The following is a 15,745-nucleotide window of genomic DNA, read 5'->3' as shown; positions in this document are numbered from 1 at the left end:
GATTTGGGAGCATGGCTTTGCATCTCTGAGAGGCCCTGGGGGCCTGCTGCAGCCCTGCTTGGCGGGTCTGTCTAATGGTACTGGCTCCGGCTCCCAGGCGCAGTGTGGGCTGGCCTGAGCCACTAGCTCAATACCTTTGGCTCCTGTATTTCTGAGGGCCTTGGGGCCGTGCTGGGGTCATAGGGACCCCAAAATCCCTGCCCTCTGGATGGCTCAGAGACCTCCAACTCTGAGAGGTCACCACACTTGGAAGAAGGGACCCAGAATAATGCCACTGAACACAGTGCTAACAGAGGCAAAACATGAACTGCAGGATATCCTGGCCACCGGAGATCTTGGGGGCCAATGGAGGAGCAGGGCAACTCTGAATGGAAAATCCAAAGAAGCACCCACTCCATGAACATTCAACCTGGCTATCCCAACACACAATTACATACACATGCACACACACCCATACACACACACGCATCCCACGGGAACCAGTGAAGTTAGAACAAGCCAAAGTGCTCCTTCCTGAGTCTACCACTTACTGGCCGCACGATTACAAGCCTTTTCACCTTTGTGAGCCTCTGGTTCCTTGTGGGCTAATTCCAGTCCTTACCTGGCTGGTTTGTTTTGAGGATTACATGAGATAATGTATTTCCAAGTGCTAGGTAAATGCTAAAATGCTACACAAATGTTTCTTCTTATTAAGACAATTATAGTCTGCACCGAACAATTTAGTACTTTTAAGCTATCTTGTATTTTTTACTAATTGCTTTGTGAATTAGTCTTATCTTGCCACAAGACTGCCTCTTCCTGGAGTACAGTGTTCGTCTGCGGCCCCGTGAGGCTGGCATAGCTCTGGGCACTGGGTTGGAGATGCTCTCGTCAGCCTATGTGCGTGGCAGCAGGCTCTGCGAGCCTCATTCTGCGGCTCAAGGGCACGGATTGGTCAGTCGTAGCTCTGCTCGCTCCTTGACAAGGCTTGCTAATTTGCAAAGATGATGGTGATGGAAGGATGCCCTCTCTTGAGCACCAATGACCGGCGGAGCCCTTTTCGAGCACTTCCCAGACATTGACTCTTTTGATGCAGACGAGGACTGTATGAGAAAGTACTATTAGGATCTCTGTTGTAGAGATGAGGAAATGAAACTCAGAGAGGTTAAGTCACTTGCAGAAGGTCACACCAGCTAGTGAGTGGTGGAGGAGAGATGTGAGGCTGGGTGTAGGGTCTGTCAGCTCAAACATCGTGTGAGCCAGGGAGAGGCATTTTGGGCAGAAAGCCCTCTGTGTTCTTTTGAAATCAGAGTCTGCAGTCATCTGAAGGTTAGATGGGGAGATGGGTGACTCTGAAGATGGCCAGTGCTCTGGGGAGGAAGCAGGGAGACAGAACCTTCGCAGGAGGCTTGCCCCTGGCTCCGGTTCCCACTGGTGGAGTGGGTTCCTCACTGGGGGAAGGCTGGGAGCAAGTGGTCTGCTGAGTGGGGTGGGTGTTGTCCCAGGATGAAAGTGGGTGACAGAGGTTCTGAGGGGTTTTTCAGCTGTCGCCAGAGAGGCCCTCCGCCTGGCGGGCCCCACTGGGAAGACCCAGAGGGATGGAGTTGGGAAGACTATGTTGAGTTTTCTGGGTCCCCAAATGAACAAATGGTGAGCGACACAAGGAGGGCTGGGCCATTAGCCTCCTGAAAGAGGAGAAGGATGACGTCTCTCTGTCCTGCTCAAGAAAGCTTCTGCCCAGAACCACCCTTCAACCTACCAGGAGTTAGGCCCTATGTTGGGTTCCAAGGGAGAGAGAAGGAGTAGGAAAAGATGGGGCTGGGGTTGACCCACGTAGGATAAAGATTTGTGACCACCCCCACACCCCAGGGCTGTGAGTGACCGGTTCTTGAATGCAGGAGCCCGGCAGCCCTCCTGGGCCCCCTCTACCAGGTCCTACTCCAGCGGTGAGCCACAGTGTTGCAACGACGGGTTTAGGGACCTGCTCGCTAGAGACATAAACATTTCTGGAAGACTGCTGTCCAGTACTCCATCAAACAGACCTAGCCCCCAAACCTAGCCTTCCTGAGTATGGCCTCAGTGAAAGGCTGAAGGGAACAGAACTGGCTGGAGGGCTGCAGGACCCAGAAGAGGAAAAACGACGGGAGGAGACGGAGGGCTGGGGGAGAAGAGGTCTTCTAGGTGCCAAGGCAGTCCTCCTTGATTCAGACTGTTTCCTTCTCCTCCTCAATAGTTTGGTCATCACAAAAACCTTTTATAAGAAGGTGGAGGGACCTCCTTGCCTCTGAATGAATGCTTAGGATCTAAGTAACCAAGGCAAAGTTCCCATAACAGGTACAAAACTAAGAACCCAGACAAAGCTCTGGGTCCTTCAGGCCAGGGTGAAACAAATAGAGCCTTCTCCTGGTGTGGCCACCAGGGAGACCCATGGAGTGTCACCTCTCCCGCTTCCCCTTCAACTCCTGGGGTCACTTGAATCACTGTCTTCCATCCACCATCCCTTACCCAAGCCTGGTCCCCAAGAAGAGACAGTGTTTGCTTGTGGAATGGATTCAGTTTAGGTCTTGAGGGATCGCAAGGGTTGGGGCTCAGCTCTGTGCCATGTTCCTGCAAATAAAGGTCATTTTTGCCCCCTTTCACCCCAATCTCGGACCAAAAAAATCCCTCCCAATTCTCCAAGCCCAGGGTGATCCCCCAGCCAGGGATTCACATGGCCAGCAGAGGGCAGCAGAACACCCCCCCAGGCCCTCTCCCTCCAAAGGTGATGACCCCAGCCCCAGCCCCAGCCCCACCCCTAGGGGCATGCAGGTCTGACTTTGTTCTCTAGGAATCAGAAACCCTGAAGGTCAGGTGGGGGTGGGGGCAGAGGTGTTTTTTGTTTTAGTTCATTCTCAGATTTAATATTGGGACCTCTCTCCTGTGGAAAAAAAAAAAAGATGGCAGATGCTTCCAATGTTTTAAGTAGTTTTTGTTTTGTAATAATGCTACTCAAACATGTACAAACATAAAACTACCTGTGAACTCCTTATACTGATAACTCCCATACAAAGATAAACAGAAATAAAAATTCAAATTAAAGGAGAACAAATCTACAAACGAAATCCAGGTTCAAAGTAATCTGCGGAATGTATGTGAGGCATCTCATGTCCTGCTCAAGCCTCCCGAGCCACGAGACTGGGGCCCTGAAGTCCTTGAGTAGGATTTATCCTCTGTTTGTGATGGAATAACTTCCTTCTTCCACCCTTCCTCGTTTCCAACCAGCTGGAAACATCCCAAGCACAGCACGTTGTGATGTCATACAGCCTTTGCTTGGCACCAACTCTGTATGTCTTTATCACGTGGTCAGTGCTGCCTCACTGACATGTGACAATCAAGATAGTATTGTCACCTGTGATTGTAAATACACATAGGCAAATGCAGACACTGGAATTCTGCGTAAGACTTAATTTTAAGGTGGCTGGACACACACAAGAGCATACACCAACAAACCACACCACTGGCTGAGAATTCTCAAACAGCAAGAACAGGGGACACCTGGGTGACTCAGTTGGTTAAGTGTCTGCCTTTGGCTCAGGTCATGATCCCAGGGTCCTGGGACTGACTCCAGCCCTGGGCTACCTACCCCCCAGGAAACCTGCTTCTCCCTCTCCCTCTGTTGCTCCCCCTGCTTGTGCTTTCTCTCTCTCAAATAAATAAATAAAATCTTTAAAAAATAATAATTTATTTTAAAAAGATGGGTATTCAGAGCCCCATGTGATGAACGTCATCTCCCCCAAACTTTGATTTTTGCGGATGAGCACGAAAACTGAGTGAGGAGAGCTGGCTTAGCCAGGGTCGCAGAGCCAGTCAGGCTGGGAAGGCTGAGAGCTCTGGGACTCTCTGACATCACACAGTACCACCTCCTGCGAACACACACCAGCAGCCCCTTTCGGGCTTGGCTCAGAGAGAGGAGCCCTGGGGGTTCTCTGAGGGATTCATCATTGCTGTTTGGGTGGTTCCTTGCAGGTTGCAAGCCGCCATCTTGCGAAATCTGGAATATGAAAGAAATCGGATAAATACAGTCTTGCTGTAAATGAAAAGAATTTGTTTAAAGCTCTTCCAGGCTCTAGGGTCCAAAAAGAAGGCCCGGCCTGCACCTTTCTGAATGTTCTCATTTTCTGTCTGTGTATGTATAAGCTTCCCAAGTCTTTTGGTTATTGAGGCCTTATTGGATGCTCTTTTCAGGGCCTGGGGAAAATAGGCCATCTCTGTCCCAGCTCCAGGGGCAGGTTTTGAAGTCGAGGTCTAATAACTCCCAAAGGGTCCATGGATAGAATTCGAGGGGTTTGAGAACCTGAATGGGAGAAAACTACAGCTTTATTTTCCCTAGCCTGTGACTGAAAAGTTAGTACTTAATTAAAATGTAAATACTGGCAACCAACGGATTAACAGGAACAACAGCTGGGATTCTGCCAGAACCCGCAGTCAGACATTCTCACAGGACCATAGAACAACGGGAGGTAGCATGACATATTATTAACACTTATCCCCACTTTGAAATAATATTAGATCTGACACTATATTATGTTATTTGATTATCAATAAGGAACATACACAGGGTTTCTATATTAGAAGTATTTTAAATATTTTAATAATGGTCTCTCAATATAATCAGTTTCTTTTCTTATCTCATGCACTCTATTTGATGCATTTGGAAATATTATTCTGGCCTGTCAAAGGAGTTCACACACCAGAGAAGTACTCCTCATCTGCGGGGAGCAAATCTGCGGATTTACATCGCAGATGTAAATTTACATCGACTACAAACTGGGCACGTCCTGGGGTTTGGTATGTGTGTTTTCTCTGGCAGCATCGAAGTGGACAGTAATATCCCCCCTTTCACACATGAGGAAACCGGGAGGTGCCTAATATCACACCCTCCACAAAACAATAAATATGTCGAGTCCTATAATAGACACAGGGAGAAAATGAGGGCAGCCCCGTGTCTGGGTCTGCTCACGACGACTGTGCTCCCATGTCTGACACCTTTTGGATGCTCAGTTGATGTTTGTTGAATTACTGGATGAGGAGACATCCAGTAGCTCTGCCATGCATTGGGTAGGAAAGGCTTCAAAGGAAAAGTGAAGGTTGGGATGAGCCCCGGGTCTTGGGGAAATGCCGACTCGTGTTAACCAATCACGGTACTCCATTGCTCAGGTCAGTTTCAGAAAGGGCCTGTCACGTAGTTTTGGCCCATGAGATGCAAGGGAAAGCCCATCCAGGATTGGTTCTGCCTCTTGATATTGAAATGGGAGGCAAGGACACTTGGAGCCGCTGCAGCCACCTTGCCCTCATGAGGATGGCAGCAACGGTCAGGGCCCTTGGCTCTCAGTGATGCTATAAACCCTGAACTGAATGGCCCAAAGCTTCCTGCCTCTGGACTTCCAGTGAGGGGAGATCACAAGGGTGGTTATATTTAAATGTTTGAGCTGAGTTCTCTGTCCCTTGTAGTTAAAGGCATCCTAGCGATGAATGTGTCTGCACAAGAAGGCAGGGGCGGTATCAGGAAAAACTTCCATGCCATTCTAAGGAGCTTATGGCTTATCCCTAGAGGTGATCATGTGGGTGGGCAGGGTAGGGGATTAAACGTTCGGAAGAAGGGACTGAGATGGTATGATTTATACTCTAGAAAGAATACTTTGGAGGCAATGTAGAAGACAGAGTAGTGAAAAATTGGTTAATAAATAAAATGATAAAATAGTGCAAATATGGTTAAGTAAGGAAACTGGGGTGGGACCTTATTCTACTCTCAGTTTGAGGAAAAAGAGAAATAGAGCAAGTAAGCATGTTAAAATTAGAAATTTGTTGTAGAGCTCGACTTGCAGGGGACCCCAATCTCACACACCTCACAGAAGACAGGCTGTTGGGGCTGGTGCTTAGAATGGTGACACTGAGACCCTGCCAGGACCAGTGAGGCCACCAGCATCATCGAACAAAGGGACTTATCTGCGTGGGGCCGTTATAGTTTCTGGAATTTTCCCTTCTGGTACACACTATTCTTTGAAAATTGATCGGCTTTCTGACTTAAGTGGTTCCTCTCAATGAACTAGAATATCCCCCTTTTTTTTTCTAAATTAAAAAAAAGCTGGCTATGTTTGGGTCTGGTTTGAGGCCTGTCCTGGGGACAGGGGTGGTGCTTGTGGTGGACAGAGGAGTAGCCTGGGAGTCAGAAGGCCCCATTCTGGCTCCTGCTTCTGTCCCTATCTGGCCGGGCGCCCTCAGACATACCTCGTCCCCTCTCAGCGCTGCTGTGTCCTTGCCTGTGAACAGTGGTGTTAGCTCCCCGTTCTGTGTTCCTTCCTGATCCCCACACCCCTAGACTCTGCCAACCCCTCCCTGGGCTGCATCTTTTACTTGCACTGGCCCTTCAGAAGGAGGGTTTGGGATTCCTAAGAATGAAATATATTGTTCTCAGTCTTGGGGTTGAGGCCAGCAGCCAACCAAACATTCAGTGTTGATAAAGCCCCTACTATGTGCTTGGTACCCTGTGCAAGGAAGCTTCCTCAAGAAAAAGGTAGGCTCCACTCTCCAGTGGTTGCCAGAGACCTATGTGCACGCACACACACATGCACATCTGCACAGAGCTGCATGGGACCACACACGCACACACACAGACACGAAGGGGTGGGAGCAGTAAGTCATGTCCCATGGTCATTCTGAGAAGGGGGGATGTCACTGGTTCAATGCTGGACAGTTCATGAAAGATTCCTAGAGGGAGGGAGTCAAGTTTTTTGCCCAAGGGTGGTAGCTTTTAGCTGCAGGTCTGTTAGCCACCGTGGACTGGATTGTAGTCCCCCAAATACTCACATGGGCAAATCCTAAGCCCCAGTACCAGAGAATGGAACTGCATTTGGAAATAGGATCTTTAAAGAGGAAATTAAATTAAAATGGGGTCATTAGGGTGGGCCTTAATCCAATATGACCGCTGTCTAAAAAGAGAGAATTAGACACCGACACATATGGACAGAAGATGGTGTGAAGACACAGGGAGAAAAAAGCCATCGTCAGGCCAAGGAGACAGACCCTGTGAGCCAAGTCTGGCACGTTAGGGGCAGGGACTTGACAGATGAAGTACGTACTCTTCTAGAGCTTTCCTGCAGGGACAGGAGGGGAGCAGGCTACGGAGAAATAAATAAAGCAGCCAGGTAAGTCCAGACTGAGATGTGGCCTCTGAGCGAAGCCAGCAGAGGGTGCGGATGAGGGAGACAGGGGAGGGGCAGGGACAGCTGTCGGTGGGGTGGTCAAGGGGCTGCCACCCCAGGGACGAGGACTAAATAGCCAAGCTCAAGAACATTCTAGAGAGATATCACAATCCGGAGCAGGGGCATGGAGGTAGGGTGTGCTGTGGTGATTGAGAACACTCCCTGGCTGTGTTGGGTGTGCAAGGATACAGGGGGATGAGATGAGCTCCTTGAGCCCTGTCAGGGACCCCATCACGCAGACCCTTGTGGGCTCCAAGAGAGTCTTGGGACAAAATGGCTTAACTTTTTAAACAGAGCCTGTGTGGCTCTGTCGGTTAAGTGTCTCCCTTTGGGTCAGGTCATGATCTCAGAGTCCCAGGATCGAGCCCCTTATTGAGCCTCTTGCTCAGCAGGGAGCCTGCTTCTCCCTCTCCCCACCCCTTGCTTGTGCTCTGTCTTGCTATCTCTCTCTCAAATAAATAAATAAAGTCTTAAAAAAAAGAAAGAATTGAAAGCAGAGACTTGAGCAGATACTTGTACACCACATTCAAGGAGCACTATTCACAAGAGCCAAAGGTGGAAGCAACCCAAGTGTCCACCAACAGAAGGATGGATAAATAAAATATGATATATCCATACATTGGAATGTCATCCAGCCTTAAAACGGAAGAAAATTCTGACCCATGCTACAATATGGATGAACCCTGGGGACATTTTACTGTCCCCAGGTGACATTTTACTGTCCCCCAAGTGAAAGAGCCAGACCCCAAAGGACAACCGTCATGTGATTCCACTTTCGTGAATACCTAGACTGGGCAAAGTCACAGACAGGAAGAAGAGTGGTGGTTGGTGGAGGGGGGAGGATGGATGAGGGGAGAGGGGAATGGGGGTAGTGTTGCAGGGGTGCTGCGATTCCCTTTGGGAGGGTGAGAATCTTCTGGAGGTGGTCATTCAGTTTTAGGAATATACTTAATGCCACTGAACTTAAAAATAGTTAAAAATAGTTAAAAATACTTAAAAATAGTTAAAATATTCAATTTTATGTGTATTTTACCACAATTTAAAAAGAAAAGAAAGCAGTCTGGTTGCAGCTGGGGTGGGGAGTGGGGCACAGCCTGGAAATGTGGGCAGGCCACACCGCTTCCCCGTACTGCATGCCCCCACCCCACCTCACCCCACCACCAACCCGTGAGCCCCGCCCCCCAACAGGATGTATATTCTAATGCTTTCCCAAGCTCCAGCCTTGGGGGACGGTGGGCCTGCAGCAGAAGCCTGGACTTCAGACCCTGGGTCTCAGGGCTCCCCGCTCCAGAATCACAGGGCAGTCTTGCATCTGGTTGTCATCTATTTGCTGGGGTCCAGGAGGCGGCAGGGGTCAGGGGGAGTGGTGGAGGCCAGGGCCGCCTGCTGCCGCACAGACCCCTTGCAGCCTCCCCACAGCAGAGCACCCTGATGGGCAGCAGACAACTCCAGCAGGCTCCTTCCTTCGCGAGGCCCGCCGTGCTGCCTGGGCAGGCCCGCACAGGGGAATCGCCCTGGCCTGGAAAAAAAAAAAAAAGGCGAGAGAGGGAGAAAGCAGCACCATTAAAATCTTAGCGTATGAATAATTACATTTTAAAAATCCCCACATTTTTTTTACATCAAAAGGAATTCTGTAATCAGAGGTTTAATTTGCAGATTTAGTGGCATTTGGCAGGTTAAAAGTAGGTGCTGTGAAGTGAGTAAGCGTGGGATTTGGGGCTGGAAGCAAAGAATGGGGGAATCTGCTCAACCAGAAATCCCTGCTTGGAGCTGCCTCTCAGCTTCTCGGCCTCACTTCCTCTGCCCACGGCTGCCCTGGGACTGTGCTACTTTCTGCTGTCGGGGCGGATGGCATGTGGGCACGGAGAGGGAGAAGAAGCTAGCCCTCCAGCCCTGCGTCCTTACTTCCTCCTCCTCCTTCAAAATAGCTTTATTGTTTTTTTTTTCCTGATTATTTGCTCATTGCAAATCCACCCCCCAAGTCCTAAAAATATAGAAAAGCAAAAAAACAAAAAAAAAAAAAAAAAAGAAAGAAAGAAAGAAAGAAAGAAAACAAAGATCACCTGTGGTTTTACTGCCCGAAGGTAGGAGCGCCTTTTCCTCCTTTCTAAAATAATGTGGATAAAAATCCCTTTGCCAACTGGCTTGGGCTTTACTGCTGTACAGGCTTATTATTCTCGTCATTCTCTACTTTTCCCTCTTCTCCTCTGGGAGTCTCCCTCTCTTTCCTTCCTCATGAGAAACAAAACAAAGCAGGAGCTTTGACATACGAAGTTCGAAGTTCAGGAAGGGAGATTTGGGCCCTAAGAACCTTTCCAAAGCTGATGCTGGCAGACCAGCCTCCCCACAGGGGCTCACGGCAGGGCCAGCTGGCTGGGGGAGGGGGTGGCCTGGCCGAGTGGAGTGTAATTCTGGGGCAGCCTTCCTGTGGAAGGGAAGGAAAAGAAGCAGGAGTGGGCAGTGTTTGTTTCTCATGTCAACCACTCATCGGATGTGGGCTTCCTCCAGAAGCGGGAACATTGGGTGACATGACTGGTCAGCTGAGAGAATTTCTACCTAAGTAGGGCTCAGGGCTGCCTTTAGCAGAGCTCCCAACAGTTGGGGGGTGGTTGTATACCCTTTAGTCCTGAAGGGGGGCTGGGGTGTGTGAGAGAGACAGAGACACAGACACAGAGAGACAGAGAGGGCTTCTGGAGCTCGCCAAGGCAAAAATCTAAAACTAGCACAAGGTGGCTGCTCCTGGAGAAACTTTGCCAGCTGCCAGGCAGTTTCGAGATGCGTCGATGAAGACAAATGTAGGAAGGAGACAGCTGCTTGGTTGTCCTGCAGCTCACTGAGAGAGCACCAAAGTCATGGGACCATCTGGCAGCTGGGGGGAACAGGACAGGCACTTTCAGAAGACTGAAGGCAAGAGTGGGAACAAAGTGCAAGACTTTCCTGAAGAGGCCAAGGCGGCTCGCCCACAGCCCTTCTGTCAGCACCTTTCTTACCACAGACTCTGCGTGTATCTGGCAAACGTGAATGGCTACCATTAACCTAGCATGACTGTCGTGTCCCCTAAGAAACTGGGGTTCTGCTCTTGTACCAACTCAGAAAATGAGACTAAGAGAGGTGGAGAAACTTGCCCAGACTCACAGGTAGGAAATGGCAGAAAGGAGGTTCAAAACCAGGTGCTCTGACTCCAAGGTACTCTGCATTTCTACTGGTTCTTGTGACCATGTTTCTCCAACTTCTGCCATCATGAGACACTTTTTAAAAGTCTAGTGGGTTTGAAGGCATGCGGATCACACCAGACGGAAGAACACGGTCTTCCAGATTGACGGTAGCAAGAAATTATAGCAGGAAATTATATTTTTAATTTAGAACAGAATTGCCATGTTCTATACATTAACCCAACTTAATTTCATTAATAATTAAATAGATCGATTTTAAATATATATTTTATAGTATGCCCCCCTCAAAATTATTTCAACTGAAAGAATTCTTTTTGAATCATTTAAGAACCACCTTTTCACTTAATATCAGGAACAAGGGGGCTGGTTAGGATCTTCCTTATCGGATTCAACATCAGGTCTATTTCCATATTCTGTTTCTGTCTCCAGTACAATGTATCAAAGGAGAAAAGATCAACTTCCTATTTTGCATTGTTTGTGTTGTGTTTTACCGTGGTTGTTCTTATTGTTGGCAATTAATTTATTCATTTTGAACAGCTCTTCTCCCAACATTTTTAGATGCTCTCTTCGTCTGGAGGCTGCTTAATTGTGTGCTTCTATGATTCAAACCCAGCTTGGGAACACATGATTCTGCGTTTTCTTTGAAAGCTCCTTCTTCTGGATCCATGAAAATGATATGGTGTAGAGGCTACACTTAGGGCACAATAAATATTGAATCACATCACAAATATATTCGGTCTTCGATGTGTGAACATGTAACGAGGCTGATCATGATCGTTGAAGAATCACACAGCACAAGAGTCCATTGTCAAATACCACACATCGACAGAGGCTATATCGATGTCACATTGTGTGTAATTAGGTAATGCTTCCTGCCTTTTTTCAATAGGAAACATCATTTTTTATTTATTTTTTTTATTTTTTTAAAGATGTTATTTATTTATTTGACAGACAGAGATCATAAGTAGGCAGAGAGGCAGGCAGAGAGAGAGAGAGGGGGAAGCAGGCTCCCTGCAGAGCAGAAAGCCCGATGAGGGGCTCGATCCCAGGAACCTGGGATCATGACCCAAGCCGAAGGCAGAGGCTTTAACCCATTGAGCCACCCAGGTGCCCCGGGAACATCATTTTTTAAAAGGAGACTCTCACGTAATAATATCAATGGCACCTATATGAATCTATCCAGGGCTTTTCTTAAGTAGATAATTTAAATATTTTCAGAGCAAAAATATGGCTAATAGAGCTTTGAGCTTTTCTGGTGCAACACCTATTAACATCCCATAGCACAAGGCTGCACCTTGGCCTCCATGATAAATTGGTAAAATCATGCTAATTTGATCCAGTGCGTAAAAAAGGAGCAAATGCCCTGGATGACAGGATTAAAGACTTGTGCTTTAGACATGCATTCTAGAGAAAGACCATAACAGATTCAGTCACAGGCTATGTTGATAAAGTTTTTAAGGTCCAGTGGTTTGAGCCATGACCAGATTAACTGTCCAAAGTAAGGACAACGTATTACACCTTTAAAACTCCTACTAATGAGAAAGAAGCATAACACTTGGTAGACTTCTTTGGATTTTGGAAGCTACGTATTCCATACTGAGGAATCCCATTATGATCCATTTATTAGGTGTGAGAGAAGGCTGCCAGCTCTGAGTGGGGCCAGACCCAAAGCAGGCTCTATAGCACGTCTGGACTATTGGACAGGCATCCCTGCTGCTAGTGAGGACAGCCTGGGAGATCGCATGGTGTCAGACATGTCTGTGGCCAAGAACGATGCCAGGTGGAGCTTCTGCACACCCCAATAAGAGCAACAGCAAGACACTTAGGGTTCTGCAACAAGGTCAAGGCCTTTGGATAGAGATCTACATACCCTTATCACAAAAACAGCTCCTGACGTGTTAGTGGGTTCTTGTAGAAATTTAGCTTCTGACCCTGGAGAGTCAAGGGACCATGAGGCCATGTTAGATCCCCAGGTCACGAGGCTGGGGAGGGAAACAGCAGAAATCGCTGATAAAATAAAAGTAATACATTGGGGATTGGGCTGAAGTGGGTTCAGGGGGCACAAGGGAGCTGTGCCAATGGGTGACCCAGACACCATATCTGTGACCACCATGGTACCAACATGTCTTCCTCAGCTGAGACCTCTGGTCTTTGTGTGACCTAGACCTAGACCTAGACCTCTAGATCTAGAGATATCCTCTAGCCCCCTCACGGAATGTTGTGAGAGTAAAATAAGATAATAGACAGGGAAGAATGGAAATGTTAAAATTACTATGCAAATTACAATCAAATACTATCATAGATGAAGCTCGAGTAAGGCTTGACTTGAGCCAGGGTGTAAAGGCAGGAAGAGCTTGTGCTAATCCCAGGACTCGAAGGCTCTCTGAGACTTTTCAGACTGGAGTCCATGACTCTGGAGGAGTCCTCAGCATCCCTGCAGCGGCCTGGGTGGGGAGAGGGCTCCTGGCTCTTGCTCTGGCTGTCTCTAAAGCACCTCTGCTTTGATCTCTTTGTTATGATGGGCATAGGACCAGATTAAGACTTAAAGGCCCTGGGCACCTGGGTGACTCAGTTGTTTAAGCGACTGCCTTCTGCTCAGGTCATGATCCTGGAGTCCTGGGATCAAGTCCCACATCAGGCTCCCTGCTCAGCAGGGAGTCTGCTTCTTCCTCTGACCCTCTCCCCTCTCATGCTCTCTCTCTCACACTCACACACACTCTCTCTCTCAAGTAAATAAATAAAATCTTAAAAAAAAAAAAAAAGACTTAAATGCCCTGAATACCGAGAAGACCCAGAAACTCCCATCCCTACTTACTGACATAGTGTCTCCTCTTTAGTTCTGCTGATGGAAAATTCTAGCTGCGTTTATTCAAATGGAACATTTCTCTGTCCCTCATCTTGTTTGTCCGGTGTTCTGAGCACTTGTTTAGTATGCTTTTTGGGATAATCTCAACACTAACTGGGCTTTCACAAAAAGATTCATTTTAAAAAGATGTTTCGGGAGCGCCTAGAAGCCTCAGTCTGTTGAGCGTCCCACTCTTGATTTCAGCTCAGATTGTGATCTCGGGGTTGTGAGATAGGGTCCTGTGTGCTGAGCTTGGGATGGTTCTCTCCCTCTCCCTTGGGTTCTCCCCTGGCTCGTGCTCTCTCAATAAATAAATAAATAAATAAATAAACTCTTAAAAAAGAAAGAAAACTGAAGTTTCATTGTTTAAACTTTTGATCAGATCTAATGTTTATTTAAATCCCCTCGCCATCTCTCACCAAATATTTTCTCCACGCTGGCTTCAATACTTCTCATACTATTTTCTATCCACCGAGTGACCCCAGCACATCTTGAGATTATTATTAGAAAGTCTGGTAGCGATGCCAAACACCTCACCTTCCAGCTTCTACCACTGGGTCTCCCTCTGCCCTCAGGGCTCTGCTGAGCAAGTTTAATCCCCGCCCCCCTCGCCTCTGCTCAGCCAGGTGCTTGGGTGCGGTTCTTAGAATCAGCCTGTCTTCTCTCTTTTCTCCAGCCCTGGGTCCTCAAATAGTCTCCCCAGGTAGTGATAATAATTATAATAGCTTCCATTAACTGGACTCACTATGCCAGGTGCCAAAGTCACACACCTAGAGGGTTTTAGAGCCAAATGTTAGTTTGTCTGATCCCAGGGTCTCTATTTTTAGCCTCTGCATTATGATTGGAACTTCCCATCTAGTCTGAAACAACTTCAAAGAGTTGTCTCCTCAGAATGTTCAGAGCAATTGGTATAGGAAAAAAATTTCAAGTACCCTCCAGCCTTTGACATGGAGCATTGTCTAGAGCCTGAAATACTAAATCAAGGAGACTTCACTTGTCAGTCAAGGGCCCTGCCCCTGAGTTGGATCTGCTCTGGCTTTTCCTTTAAGGAGGCATCTCTTTGGTGAGGGGGCAGGGCTCTAGCTAACTATGGCCCTTGGCAGCAGGAAGAGTCACGGAATCTGCTGAATGTTCTCTGGATTATTCCTGATATCTGCAGTGATCTCCTGTCCACCTGGGCAATACATCCCCCATAGGAAGTACATGGCCATGGTGGTATTGGCACTTCACGAAAGCCAAGGCATGTGGGGGCTTCAGGTCATCTAGCTTTGACCTCATGACAGTGCTCTGGCTCTGAGACAGCTGGGGGAAGAATTTCATGGGTTTCTGCTTCCCTAGTGCAAGGTGGGCTCTTCTCACCAAGTTTAATAAGTAGGGAATCTTCCAACATACGAAGAGAGATCATACGTGATGAACCAAAACGTGTCCATACCTCTGTAGTTATGGAATTCCCCAAGTCTTTTCCTTCAATGAATCAACTCCCATTTAACTCTTACTTATTAAGTCCAAGGTCCTTGTAAGGCACAGTGAATGGGAAGGTGACTGTCTCATTTAGTTGAAACCTCAGACAGTCATTGGGCTCCAGGTCTTTCCGTGCGTGTATGCACCAAGCATACCCTGTGCTCTTTATTGATAAGACCAGAGGTCAGATTGGATTCAAGTGACTGGCCTTATCCTCTCAGATATAAGACCCCCAACTAAAATCCACAAACTTTCATCCTACTGCCAGGGCTTACACGGGGTTGTCACTGTGATATTCCTAAAAGGTATATACAATTGTGCCACGGGGGCACCTGGGTGGCTCAGTCAGTTAAGAGTCTGCCTTCGGCTCAGGCCATGATCCCAAGGTCTTGGGATTGCATCAGATTCCTTGCTCAGTGAGGAGCCTGCTTCTCCCCCTTGATTCCCCCTACTTGTGCTCTCTCTCTGACAAATAAATAAAATCTATAAAATAAATAAATAAAATCATGTCACTTCCACGGTCAGAAATCACTGATTAATCTCCTTTACTCAGAAGTTAATCCATTCGTTTATAAATGAATCCACCCACCCACTCAAAGCATACCTGTGCCTATGATACACCAGGTATAGTGCTAGACCCTGGAGATGAGAAGATGAAAACCATGGGCCCAGCCCACAGGGAGCCCAGAGTGTAGCTGAGGAGATGGATATGAACACGATTACATCCGGGCAGACGGGATCCCATGCAGCAGTGTGCCCTTAGTCCTTCTTGCTGAAACGCCCTCCCCAGCAGGCAACCCCAACCCCCTGCCACGCCCATACCTGTATCCTGTAAATCCCGTGCTTCCTTTGAATCTAATCTAGACATCTCCCTGGGAGATCTTCGATGTTTCTCTGTGTGTTCCGAATACTGGAATCTCCTGGAAAGCAGTGTGGGGTGGGGCAGGAGAGCCGGTGGCATTTTTACAGTGTGTTTCCTGCAACGCCCTGCAGAACAAACTCTTAGCAGCTAACAGAAGGACTCCTCTGGGTTCTCTTCCCTCAAA

The sequence above is a fragment of the Lontra canadensis genome, unplaced genomic scaffold (genome assembly GCF_010015895.1).
Source record: "Lontra canadensis isolate GAN:19392208 unplaced genomic scaffold, GSC_riverotter_1.0 scaffold71, whole genome shotgun sequence".
NCBI classification, from domain to species: domain Eukaryota; kingdom Metazoa; phylum Chordata; class Mammalia; order Carnivora; family Mustelidae; genus Lontra; species Lontra canadensis.
Note: the sequence above shows the minus strand (reverse complement) of the source record.